At 42.0% G+C, this 13,057-nt stretch overlaps 1 non-coding gene across 1 annotated transcript; it reads right to left on the bottom strand.

Moving 5' to 3' along the window:
* Positions 1 to 4,975: 4,975 nt before the first annotated feature.
* On the bottom strand, positions 4,976 to 5,048 carry Trnaa-agc (transfer RNA alanine (anticodon AGC)). The gene has a single exon. It is a non-coding gene; the product is annotated as a tRNA-Ala (tRNA).
* Positions 5,049 to 13,057: the final 8,009 nt, after the last annotated feature.

The raw sequence follows: 13,057 nt of genomic DNA, 5'->3' as shown, positions 1-13,057 counted from the left end.
CAAATCATTTTTCAAAAATTGGAGATTAAAATGCATGCTCTCACTTTGGATGGCTAAGGCTAATTTATACTGGACCCTCCAAACTGTATAGGGTGTTAACAACATTAAATTTAGTACTCTTTTTATCATCCGTTGAACAGGGACTTTTGTGACAGAATAAATTACACTGGAAAAAAGGTTAACGTAATCTGGCGTATATAGTATCCGTATTTGGAAGGGTCGACTACACTTATGCAATTTTATCTTCCTGGGAATTGTTCAGCAGTTCGTCGTATCCCCTTCCGCTTCTTCCACTTTCGTCAGTTTCGTCTAACGTGTTGCAGTTTTATTCTAAACATTAATATGTTCGCAGTTCGTTGAATGCTGCTCTGTGTTATATGGCTAACAATTTACCAGCTGTTCTCGAGATGCTGTGAGGGTGCGTCTCACATACACGTTTACAGTTCCATTCTAACAGTACTTTCATGCCAGACCCCATAAAGTAGCGCTGGTGCGGGCATGGTGTATTTTTAATGTTTTGGAAGACGAATATCGGCATGTAAGCAGCTATAAAAAGTTCCAGTTCTGACCCTGTTAAAAAGCAGCGTAATACCGACTTTTAAATCACTTCCTTAAAAGAAAAAGATTTGACTACACCATATTTTTTCCTTCCTCTGAGAGGTGGTGGGGGAGGGTCCAACCCTTACCCCAGGATATGGGCGCCCTTGACTGCTTGTGACTTAGCAGGAATCTCAATCCTGGAATAGAATATATTAAGGAGATGTCAGTCAAATAATACATACAAATAAAATGTATAATAATGTATGTTGAACTTGCAAATACTATTGCAGAAATGGTAGCCGTCAAACGAAACTGATGGGAAAAAAATTAACACAACATAAACGAAAGTAGGTAGGCGTGTTCCTACATCTGAAAGATGACGTGTAGTCAGATTTCGCGCCAGTCACCTAAGAGTGGCGCTGGTAGCTCCACTATGAAGATGTAAATCAGATTTGCTTTAAATTCACGCTGTAACGATCGTGAGCGTTAGTTACCTTTGAGAATGGACGTAGTGAATTGATGTTAGTCAGGAATGCCTTTAAAGCAACAAAGACGCCAATATCAACACCTCACTGTGTCTGAACGGGGTCGTAATAGGGCAACAAGAAGCAGAAATGTTGCTTCTACGGGATGTTCAAAAAGTCTCTCCACAGTGCTGTACGACTGTTAGCCGCGCGTGCCGTATGATTATTCGCCTGCCTGGGTTACTTCCCTTAAAGTGGACTCTGCCAACATTCCACTGTTTCGTTTGTCTCAGCCAGCGTCAGTAGTATCGTTGGTGTGTGTCGAGCGTGTTGGCGTGAACGTTTAAGTTTAGTTTCTTCGTTCGTTTGTTTCGTTTTTGTCAGTGTTAAAATGCTAACCATTAAAGAACGTGTGTTTTTAGTCGAACAAGTGTTCAAAACTGGCGGTAAATACACAGTTTCAGTTCGTCAAACATTTCAGTTTTCCCGGAGACAACACTCCCACATCGCGATACTGTGCGAGATTTGACTAACAAATTTCGGCTCAATGGCTCTGAGCACTATGGGACTCAACATCTTAGGTCATAAGTCCCCTAGAACTTAGAACTACTTAAACCTAACTAACCTAAGGACATCACACACACCCATGCCCGAGGCAGGATTCGAACCTGCGACCGTAGCAGTCCCGCGGTTCCGGACTGCAGCGCCAGAACCGCTAGACCACCGCGGCCGGCAACAAATTTCGAAGTACGGGTTCAGTGACATGCAAAGTCGTCATCCTAGCGTTTTGTCTGAGGATAAACTACTCGAAATTTCCGATAAAATGTCCATGAGTCCGAATAAATCAGTAAGAAAACTCGCCTATGAAATCGATGTTAGTGTCGGAACGGCCCACACAGCTGTAAGGAAAAAGTAGAACTTTTCTCATACAAAGTGACAGTCGTGCAAAAACGGAAAAATACTGATCATGGCAAGAGACTACATTATTGTCAATGGTTCAAAAATTTGGTTGAACAGAATGGAAGGGATATTCCTAATGAGGCGTGGTTTCATTGATCCGTGTACATGAACTCGCAAAATTCTCGTATGTGGAGTACTGCAAATACATTGTGTATTCATGAGGAACCACTCCATTCTGTGAAAACAGGAGTCTGGACTACAATTTCTAGACGTGGGATTGTGGGTCCCATATTTTTCAACGAAACAGTAAACGCACAACGATACTGCAGTGATATTCTGTACCATTTCATAGGAGAACTTGTGTTAAGTGAAATACTGAACGGTTATTTTCAACAAGGTGGTGCAACCACGCATACAGTTCGCGTTTCAATGTCACTGATGTTTTTGGTTCAAAAATGTTCAAATGTGCGTGAAATCTTATGGGACTTAACTGCTAAGGTCATCAGTCCCTAAGCTTACACACTACTTAACCTAAATTATCCTAAGGACAAACACACACACCCATGCCCGAGGGAGGACTCGAACCTCCGCCGGGACCTGCCGCACAGTTCATGACTACAGCGCCTCAGACCGCTCGGCTAATTCCACGCGGCATGTTTTTGGTGATCGCAGAATTTCACAGGGACTTTGACTTCCACGATCGCCTGACCTAACACCACCTGACTTTTTCTTCTGGGGTGCAGCGAAAGCAACTGTCTATAAAAACCGTCCAAAATCCATCGATGAATGGAAAACCGCAATATCCACTTTCACTGCTTCTGTTACAGAAGAAATGTTACAGCTTGTGTTTGGAAACATGATTAGACGAATTGAATTGTGTATTCAACAACAGGGGGGACACTTTCAACATTTAGTGTGAAAATTTGTAAGTAAAAATGAGTATTCAATAAATTAATAACTTGTATTTCACTGAGTTTCATTTCGGTATATTCACTGTGGCATACGGCACGCGCGGCTAACAATCATACGGCACTGCGAAGAGACTTTTTGAACAACCCGTATGACATTGCAGAGACATTTAGCAGGAATGTAGCCGCTGAACACGACTGCTGGCAGCGGCGCTCACGAGAATGTACGGTCGCAAGAAGAGCGGGTTCCAGACGGCCACGTGGCACTACCGAGAGGGAAGACCGTCATGTTCAGGTTATGAGTCGGGCGCATCGTACTGCGTCTACAGCAGCAATTTGAGCAGCAATTGGCACACAGTGGCACACCGGACTGTTACATTTTGATTAGTAGCTCCGAGCCAGACGCCTTGTAGCGTGCATTCCGCTGACCACAAACCACCGCCATTTGCGACTACGTGGGTGTCCAATGCGAGCTCATTGGATGCCAGGGTGGAGGTCTGTTGTGTTGTCTGATGAAAATTAGGTCTGTTTCGGTCCCAGTGATGGCCGCGTGTTGGTTAGACGCAGGGCAGTAGAGGGCCTGCAACCAATCTGTCTGCGTGGTAGGCACACTGGACTACACCTGGAGTTGTGGTCGAAGGCGCGATCTCGTGTGACAGAAGCAGCACTCTCGTGGTTATCTCACACTTGCTGACTGTAAATGTGTGCGCCAGCCTGGTGCTTCGACTTCTTGTGTTACTATTCATAAACAGCATGCCAGGTGTTGTTTTCCAACTGGATAACGCTCGCCCACTGTTTTAACCCAAGATGCTCTGCAGAATGACGACATGTTGCCTTGACCTTCTCGGTTACAATATCGGTTTCCAGTCGAGCACATATGGGATCCATCGGACGACAACTGAAGCACCGTCCACAAACAGCATTAACCGTCCCTGTATCACCCGTCAAGTGCAACGGGCATGGAACACTGAGTCACAAACTGACATCCCGCACCTCCAAATTGGTTCAAATGGCTCTGAGCACTATGGGTCTTAACATCTGAGGTCATCAGTCCCCTAGACTTAGAACTACTTAAGCCTAACTAACCTAAGGACAGCACACACATCCGTGCCCGAGGCAGGATTCGAACCTGCCACCGTAGCAGCAGCGCGGTTCCGGACTGAAGCGTCTAGAACCGCACTGCCGGCTTCATCCGGCACCTGTACGATGCAATGCATACACATTACCATGCTCGCATTCAATATTCTGGCGGTTACATCGGTTATTAATGTGCCATCATTTCAAATTTGCAATGGCTTTTCTCGCGCCCACGTTAAACTGCGATCTTGCAATGTCAATCACTCAAATATATTACGTAGAAAAATGTGTTCCCGAAATTTCATTGCTGTACATTAATTATTTTTTTGGTGTTGTGATATTTTCCGTCGGGCTATTAGGAGCACTTCTCCACAGCCCAGAATCTCTCCTGTCTGATTTTCAGAAATTCAAAAACAGCTGTCAGCGTTGGTCTCACGTTTTTGAAAGATTAGTGTCTTAGCAACTTCGTTACCAACACTATTTTTATCGAGGCATCTGAGGTTGTTTTCCCTTACCGCTGATGACGCTTCGCTTGAAGGGAATCATGAGTTATAAATTATGTTTGTAGCCTCTGAATAGAAGGAAAAATTTGTTGCACACCCAAATTCTATCATTTACCCTGAAATAAAAACGCTGAAATTACATTTTATAAATTTTATTTGTTGTCTGTTACTCTAATTTATGTATGTTGAACTTGCGAATCTTTTCAAACGTTAAACTATGCGAACAGCATGTTTTGACACATGTATGGACGGTAACGAGTTTTTACAAATTTTCTGTGTATCATCTATGTTACTCGGGTCCTGTGCCTTGTAGCCGTTCAAAGCGCATGCTCCTCAGTACTTCACTGTTTCTTCTAGCGCCATGGGAGAAGATGTTTCGGTAATTTTGTAACAAAATAATCACGACCAGTTGAAAGAGGCTCAGGCTACAGGTTTCGATTGCGCCCTTCCGTCTAAACACATGCGCCGCTATCCGTCTTCCTATAAGACCGAAGAAATCTTCTACTGTCAGAGGAACGGAGACTTTTAATCTGTCAAGCGTCACACCACCACGCAAAGTTGTAACAGTCAACAAAACAACTACTGGAGGCGCCGGGTATCGATCCCGGTACCTCTCACATGCTAAGCGAGCGCTCTACCATCTGAGCTACGCCCCCAGACACGAGAGGTTATGCTTCGATGTCGTACACCAGTTTCCAGGTCAGCGCCGTGGGTGCCAGCCCGACCACGCCCTCCTCTCTCCCCACCCAGTCATCCACTCTGCCTCCATGCGTGCCAGCGAAACCTCGGCCACGCACACAGACTTTGTGTCATCAGGAAATCTCAAGCAGCTGGGGGCGTAGCTCAGATGGTAGAGCGCTCGCTTAGCATGTCGGAGGTACCGGGATCGATACCCGGCGCCTCCAGTAACTGTTTTTGGAAAAAAAAATGAGCCACCATCTTTTGACCGTGCAAAGGTAGCATAAGCATTAGTCTCGTAATTAGTGGCAGGAATGAATGGCTTGACGAGAAATCAACTGTCTTTTTTTTAAAAAAAATATTGAATTTAACTTTTAAGTCAATTATCTCCAGGACGAGAAGATCCTATGGAACTTACATTTTATACAGCTTCTTCTTGGCCTTTCTATATTTGATGATAATGTTTTGTTGGGGTGACATGAAGAGTAAATAAACTCTTCATTATTATATCATTGATTTACGTTTATTATTTTGATTTATAATTTATGATCATAAGATTAAGTTATCTTAGAGATAACAGCATAATTGTTTCCGAAAGCTCAAATCGTCAAACCAGATTGCGACTTCGATGTTGGATTAAGAAAAAATTTGGGTGCAGGAGCCTTGTAATTAGGTCTGATCTACCTTTAAATTCTTACATGATCTGAGTACAGACAGGTGTGAGCTAGCTCGGTTTCTATCTTAACACTGTTTACTCATATTAGTGCGAAAGGACCATGTGGGTAAAATATTTTTTATATTATTGATTGTTATTAATTGATTACTATTCTGACAGATTAATATGTTGAGTTTAGAATTCATTTATGTAGATGTTTTTCTACAAGTAATATTGATATTTTATGATTTATTTACATTTGCTTAGAATTTTCTTCTTTTTTTGCTATTTGTGTTTTAGTTAGTGTGGCTTTTTTAAACTTTATTGGATCTTACGGGTTTAGGCTACATCCAAATTCGTGTGTCCAAATAAGGTAGGAGTTTTTGGTATTCCTCAACCTTTCAGTCATGCTATTAATTTAATTTGTAATGAACAGCCCATTCCTATTTTATCTAATTATTCTCATTATTTCCCCCCGTTTTCAATCTAATAATTTGTTTGGCTGTTTGGGTAATTTTTCCCCATTTGACGTACATGTTTTCCTTTTCTCATGGGTTTTTATTTTTTTATGTTGCTCTAGACTAGGTATTTGTACTGTAATAATTGTTGTTCAAATTCAGATTATTCTTTGTTTGGTTCTTTAGGTTCTGTTGCTTAGACCATTTCATATGATATTAGACTAGCCTTTATTTTATTATCTTTAATTATTTTAAATGGTAGTTTTAATATATTTCATTTTATGAGTTACCAACTTTATCGTTGATTTATTATTATATCTTTTCCTTTAGCCTTAGCTTGTATTGCTTCCTGTTTAGCTGTAACTAACCGAAGTCCTTTTGATTTTGCTGAAGGGGAGTCTGAATTAGTTTCAAGGTTTAATATTGACTATAGTACAGGCGGTTTTACTTTGATTTTTTTTGGCGAAATATACTAGAATTGTTTTTATAAGTATGTTATTAGCTGTAATTTTTTAGGGGGTGATTTTTATTCTTTTATATCTTTTAATCTCTCTACTATGTCATTTGGATTCATTCGAGTTCGAGGGACTTTACCACTATTTCCTTATGATAAGCTAGTGTATTTAGCTTGAAAGAGTTCTTTTGCTGTATCCGTCGGAACATCAAAACGTGATGGCCAGCAGAGTGGTTAAAGGAGCAGCGTGGAAGGGTCTGCATTGATTCTTTTATTCTGAGTTCGTCACTTGAAGCAACCTCCGTAGCCGAGATCGCTAAAGCTCATCAGCGTGTCGGCGCACTATCCGAAGTAGTAAGCTCTAATCTTGGTGATGGAGAAAATGTTCATCACGAAAATTTCGCTAGTAAACGGAGAAGTCCAAAGCCTGTGACTATACTGATGTCACAGTACTGATCTGTCTGTCCAACCAGCGAGTCACCTCGCTGTTGTTCGATGTAGGCTGTATTAGGGTGAGTCAGGAGGAAAGGTACATGCTTCGAGGGGCGGTGGTATTTAAAGATTCTGAACAAAAAAAGTCGTATGAACGTATGTCCTGTACTTAACAGTCTCCGAGGAAACTAATGAAAACAATGGGGAACTGGACAAATGTAGGTGATTGCAACTGCGACCTAATGTTTTGTTTAATTGTTTACATTTCCTCACAAAAGATGTTCAGACAGTCACCGGCCACCTGCAGTGCATTTTGCAGCTCTTGTAGACCGCTGCTGTGTTAGTGATCGGAGCTCATTACTACGCTCCTTTACTTGAGTACTAGCATGTACAATCCGAGCGAGAGGTTTCTTCTTTGTGTCCACTCTGCTCTTGCAGACTTCGCTCTTAAGCCAACCCGACAAACAGTAATCTAATGTAGCAGGATTGGGTGACCTCAGTGGCCAAGAAATGACCTCATGGCAACCAATCGAACGCCCCCAGGATGTGTTTCAGTGAGGCATTGTGGCACTGGACGTACAGCCGTACGAAATGAGCAGAAAAGACAACGCTGCCCAACCTAATGTCACTTTGCGTGTATTCGCACGTGGGTGCTGGCGAAGAAGGATATGCGACGGACACTCGTGATTTTCAAACAGCTGTATGTCGGGTATAGTTAAGAAAGGGTATACGTTCATTTGAAGTTTTTTTTCCAGAATCGCCAATAGGCCTGCTATCAAGCCTAAAAGCATGTCCCTTTCTTTCCGACTCACCCTATATAAGTTTCGGGTTTCGTTGTCTCTATTTTCCCTTTCCCATCACTATACACTACGCTGTATTACGCAAGTATTCATTTGTTATCAACATGGCGCAGGCACACTTAAAATAACAAAGCATGCTGGACGAAGTAAAGGGAATGCGCTTTTCGGTATAGTATATCTCTCGGTCGCCCGCTAAATTTAATATGGTTTTCAGGTTCTGACTAACGAGAATATAATCCTAAAATAATTACGGATTTTTTTCGCTTTCATTAATATCAGTGACGTACTACAATACTTCGTAACCTTGTTGCACTGGATGAGACGAAGGAGAATGGAAACGACAACAGTCTTGATCGCCTATTAATAAACAGAAATCCCACCATTTTAGTAGCATCATTTTGTCGAAGTATTGCATTCCGAAAGCAACATTAATTAAATTAATTCAGATGATCCACTACTGAAAAAGACATCAACATGAGCAAAATTAATTTTACCTTTTAAATAGTAGGTACATTGTTACATTAGAAGGAAAACGAAAGGAATATATGGAATTTTTTCAGAAGTAAACTAAACAATTAGGAGACCAATATTATGAATTTAGCGTTGTGGACCCTACTATGCTCTTATTGAGCGAGAGGTTGGAAGTTCAGTGCATACTTTGCAAGTTGTTCTTCGAATCTAAGGCTTTCAATTTGATGAAGTTAAAGGTAACTGTGAAATAAGAGTACTGAGATATATTAATTGCTTGTTATGTTAATGGTTAAGCATCACAGCTATTTTATTGGCACGTAGCAGATAAGTAGAAACCTGTATGTCATTTAATTGGCAGTGGATGTGCGTCAAATTGAACACAGATAAAAACTCTGAATTACGTAAAATAACGGCATTATTTTGGCAAATGTGAGTATTATGCAAGTCGTTGTAGGCGGCAAGTAGTAAAGAGCACAGTTATTATGCTGAGTTGTTGACGTGTAGCACTTTATGTCAGTGGGCAATCGAGACGGTGAATGGCATGTTTCGGCACAAAAAGTGTTTGTGCGTAAGCAGGAAATACTGAATTTACTCTGATGTTCCAGTTATTGATGACACTCAAACTGCCCTACGAAAAGCTTTAATGCTATTTAAATAGCATAACTTTCGATTTCAGCATTAACCCGCTAGGAGTTAACACACACACAATATCGTACCAGGTCTGTTTTAGTTTATGTAAGGAATTGTACCGAGAGTCAAAAGTAATTTTCAGAATAGTCACTAACGTAAACATACAAAGTTTGAGTCTGAAACAAAATAATGAATTTTAAAATCATTATCAGATAATTATATTCTTCCATTACTGTATACAACTGGGCGCGCTAGGGGTAGAAAGACGGACCAGTAACCAGTCAGGGCGGTTATGGAAGATTCGTTTTACAGCGGAACGAAGTCCTGCAGCAATTAGGAGAGGAGGTACATCATTCCTAGATGGATGGCTGAGCCAGAGAGAGCGCCTACACGCGAATCGACGCTTTGGCCGCGTCTTGCAGCCGACATGTGATTCCTCTCCCTCGCTCCTTATTGTAAGCAAGGCGGCACGTGTGGCTGGTCTGTGAGCAGAAATCGGAAATAACCTCTGCTGAGGCTATGGTTTGGCCTCGTACGTAGACCGCAGTCAAGTCGTACAGCGCTAGTCTTTGAAAACCGCGACGAAACTTTTAAGTGGGTGAAAATTTAAAATTAGCGACAGACATCCGTGATACTTCGCGGACTGGTAGGCGATCTGCACAGAATACTGGATAAAGTACAGTAATGGAAGTATGAGATACTGTGCACTGTTCCATCCGTTAAAAACAGGGGGCGCGCTCGCATGTGTGTGTGTGTCTCTCTCTCTCTCTCTCTCTCTCTCTCTCTGTGTGTGTGTGTGTGTGTGTGTGTGTGTGAGTGTGTGTGTGTGTGTGGTATATTTGAAAATTAGGTACTACACACGGAACTTACGTAGTAACACCAATGTAGTAATTTTCACTGGCTGATGATCGCTAATTGTAGACCAGTCTGCTCATAAAATGAAATTTATATTGTAATCGCATAATCTTGCTTTTTTGACCGGAAAAACTGAAACCACGGCGTTCAAAGGATATGGGCACATCGTTTAGTTATCGATTTTTAAACAAACAACATAAAACACGAAAAAACACAAATGTTTACAGATTTGCTTCGAACGAAAGTTAAAGGTTACAAATATTACAAAAGAGTATACCAGTGTTAAAAGTGTTTATTAAATTGCTTCAAGTTCTAGGTATAACAGAAAACGCTAGTATTTCGGAAAGCATATAGACTTTTGTCAGCCAATGTGACGAAGATTGCTGCACATGTAGGAAATAGCCAGAGAAATCAGTAGAGTCAATAGGAGAGTATCAACGGACTGCGCAACCTAATGCACAGAAAATATTTATTTATGGTGTTCCTATAGAGGAAGTCTAGATTCCATACATATCGTACACTCCACAGTGTGTTGGATGCGGCATATTATAACCCGGCCGCAGTGGCGCTACAGTCTGGAACCGCGAGACCGCTACGGTCGCAGGTTCGAATCCTGCCTCGGGCATGGATGTGTGTGATGTCCTTAGGTTAGTTAGGTTTAAGTAGTTCTAAGCTCTAGGGGACTGATGACCTCAGATGTTAAGTCCCATAGTGGTCAGAGCCATTTGAAGCGGCATATTATAAACAACTGCACTGATGCACACAGGATGGTTTGTCACAGTGAGTTCATATCTGTCCGTAACATTGTAATACGTAAGAAATGAGTAAAACATGGGTAGACAGAAGTTTTGTCAGGTTATTGAGCCCCATCGGGCTGAAATTTTGCGAGTAAGTCACCTTCTGCACACAGAATCATTGTTGATGTAATGAGTTAACGGCTTACTCGTATTCCAGTTGAATTCATTTAGTACTTTGTCGGAAACAGCTTCATCACCTAAAGAATTTTAAGGCTGTATACCCACGAAAATAACGAGCGTAGCTTAGATCATCACGCCAATAGCAGGTACTACACATCCATTTCGCGCTAATAGCCCGTTTCGCACTGTATGTTGCCACTTTTAATCGTGAATTAATACTTTTGTGAGGCAAGTTAGCAGAAATTGTCGGTCCGATGTTCCTCCCTTACGGAATCTCGGAATGAAAGAGGAGTGCATAATGCAAGTGCCATTCCACGGGCGGCATGTAGTAAATCCATGGGAACGTCTTGATCACTAAATACTTTATTTATGGTGCTTATCGAGTAATCATCATCATTTGACTGTGGCAAAATTTTCACAAAAGAGAGATTAGAGAAGCGTTTATATATAAGATATTCTGCTTTGTCTTTCGTGTAAATTTTGCCACAGTTATCTGATTCTGATTATTCGAAACGTGTAATGAATAAAGTATTTAGCGACCAAGACGTTTCCATGGAATTACTATATGCCAAGCCTGAATGGTCGCTTACCTTACAAATGGATGACTTCATCAATCAAATGGATTTGAAAGCCCGCGACAAACTATACAGAAATCAACCGACAGATTGCGACCACGTGGGAGGATGGCTAGATACCAGCACCTGAAACATTCATTTTGAGCTTGGCTGCGCTATAAGATGGATGTAAACAGAGTAGAACAGCGAGCATAAGTGAAAATTGCCTTTTTCGCTGGCAGAAATGCAGAACTACGAACAGCTGTGGGTGCCAGGGTATCACCCACGAAGGTCATGCTCATTCTGGTGTATGACAGCCACAGTATTCCGGACTGTGACCCTGTTAGGAACGGCCACACTATCAAGGCCCAATACTGTCGCAACTTTCTACTGTACCACCTGCGACGAACACCTCGGCGAAAACGTCCGCCACTGCTGGATAATGCTATCGTACTCCATGATAACGTACAGCCAACACTGCAGACGTCATTAATAATTGTGTACAGCGGTGGGGGTGCGAAATCCTCTCCCGCCCACCCTACTCACCAGATCTCAGAATATGAGACTTGATCTCGACACACAACTGAAGAAACCATTGAGTAAGAGGCGCTTTGCAAAGAGGGCGGATATCCTCACGGCATTTCGGCGACAAGCGGCGCACATTAATGGCAATAACAGTGGCATTCTCCGCTTTCTCCTTCGTTGGAAACGCTGTGTAGGTGTGTACAATGGGGGACTATTTTGAAGGACATTAGTTGATTCTGATTTATTTTTCTTCCGTTTGTATTCGTGCACAACAAATTTACAGAGAGTTCCAATGTTTGTGTTTCATTTGAACCTCTGGTGTGGCCTCCTGTGCTAGAACTCTATTTTATATTGGCATTCAGATACACACTGCATTACCGCTTTACTGCACGTCGTATAACTCCCATCTTGTCGTATTATTGCAAGATACGCCGTAGTTGCCATGACTTATGGAATCATCTTCGTATAACTAACGCTTGTAGTTAGGGCTTGATGGCTCAACGACAATCCAGAACACATCGTGAAGATATAGAGCACCCATAAGCAGATGGTACTGACCTTGGGACAGACTTTAATCAGTGGGTTGCATTATACGAGGTGTGGCCAGAAAAAAACCGGACTAGTACTGGTGAAACAATAAAACGAATGCAATAAGGCTGAAAGTCGCGTGGCCTGTCACGTGACTCTCGCTCCGCCTACTGCTCGAGTTTCATCTGCCTCCTGCACTCAGTCTGCCCGTGGCGTCTGTTTTAAGTAGTTGACGTTTTGTCTGTGCGTCGGAAAATGTTGAGTGTACAGAAAGAACACCGTGTTAACATCAAATTTTGTTTCAAACTAGGAAAATCTGCAAGTGAAACGTTTGTAATGTTACAACAAGTGTACGGCGATGATTGTTTATCGCGAACACAAGTGTTTGAGTGGTTTAAACGATTTAAAGATGGCCGCGAAGACACCAGTGATGACACTCGCACTGGCAGACCATTGTCAGCAAAAACTGATGCAAACATTGAAAAAATCGGTAAACTTGTTCGACAAGATCGCCGTTTAACAATCAGAGCAGTGTCTGAGTTAACAGGAGTTGACAAGGAAAGTGTCGAACAAGTTTACCGATTTTTTCAATGTTTGCATCAGTTTTTGCTGACAATGGTCTGCCAGTGCGAGTGTCATCACTGGTGTCTTCGCGGCCATCTTTAAATCGTTTAAACCACTCAAACACTTGTGTTCGCGATAAACAAT

This window comes from Schistocerca nitens, chromosome 1 (assembly GCF_023898315.1).
Source record: "Schistocerca nitens isolate TAMUIC-IGC-003100 chromosome 1, iqSchNite1.1, whole genome shotgun sequence".
Classification (NCBI taxonomy): Eukaryota; Metazoa; Arthropoda; class Insecta; order Orthoptera; family Acrididae; genus Schistocerca; species Schistocerca nitens.
Note: the sequence above shows the minus strand (reverse complement) of the source record. Positions and strands in the feature narration are given on the sequence as shown.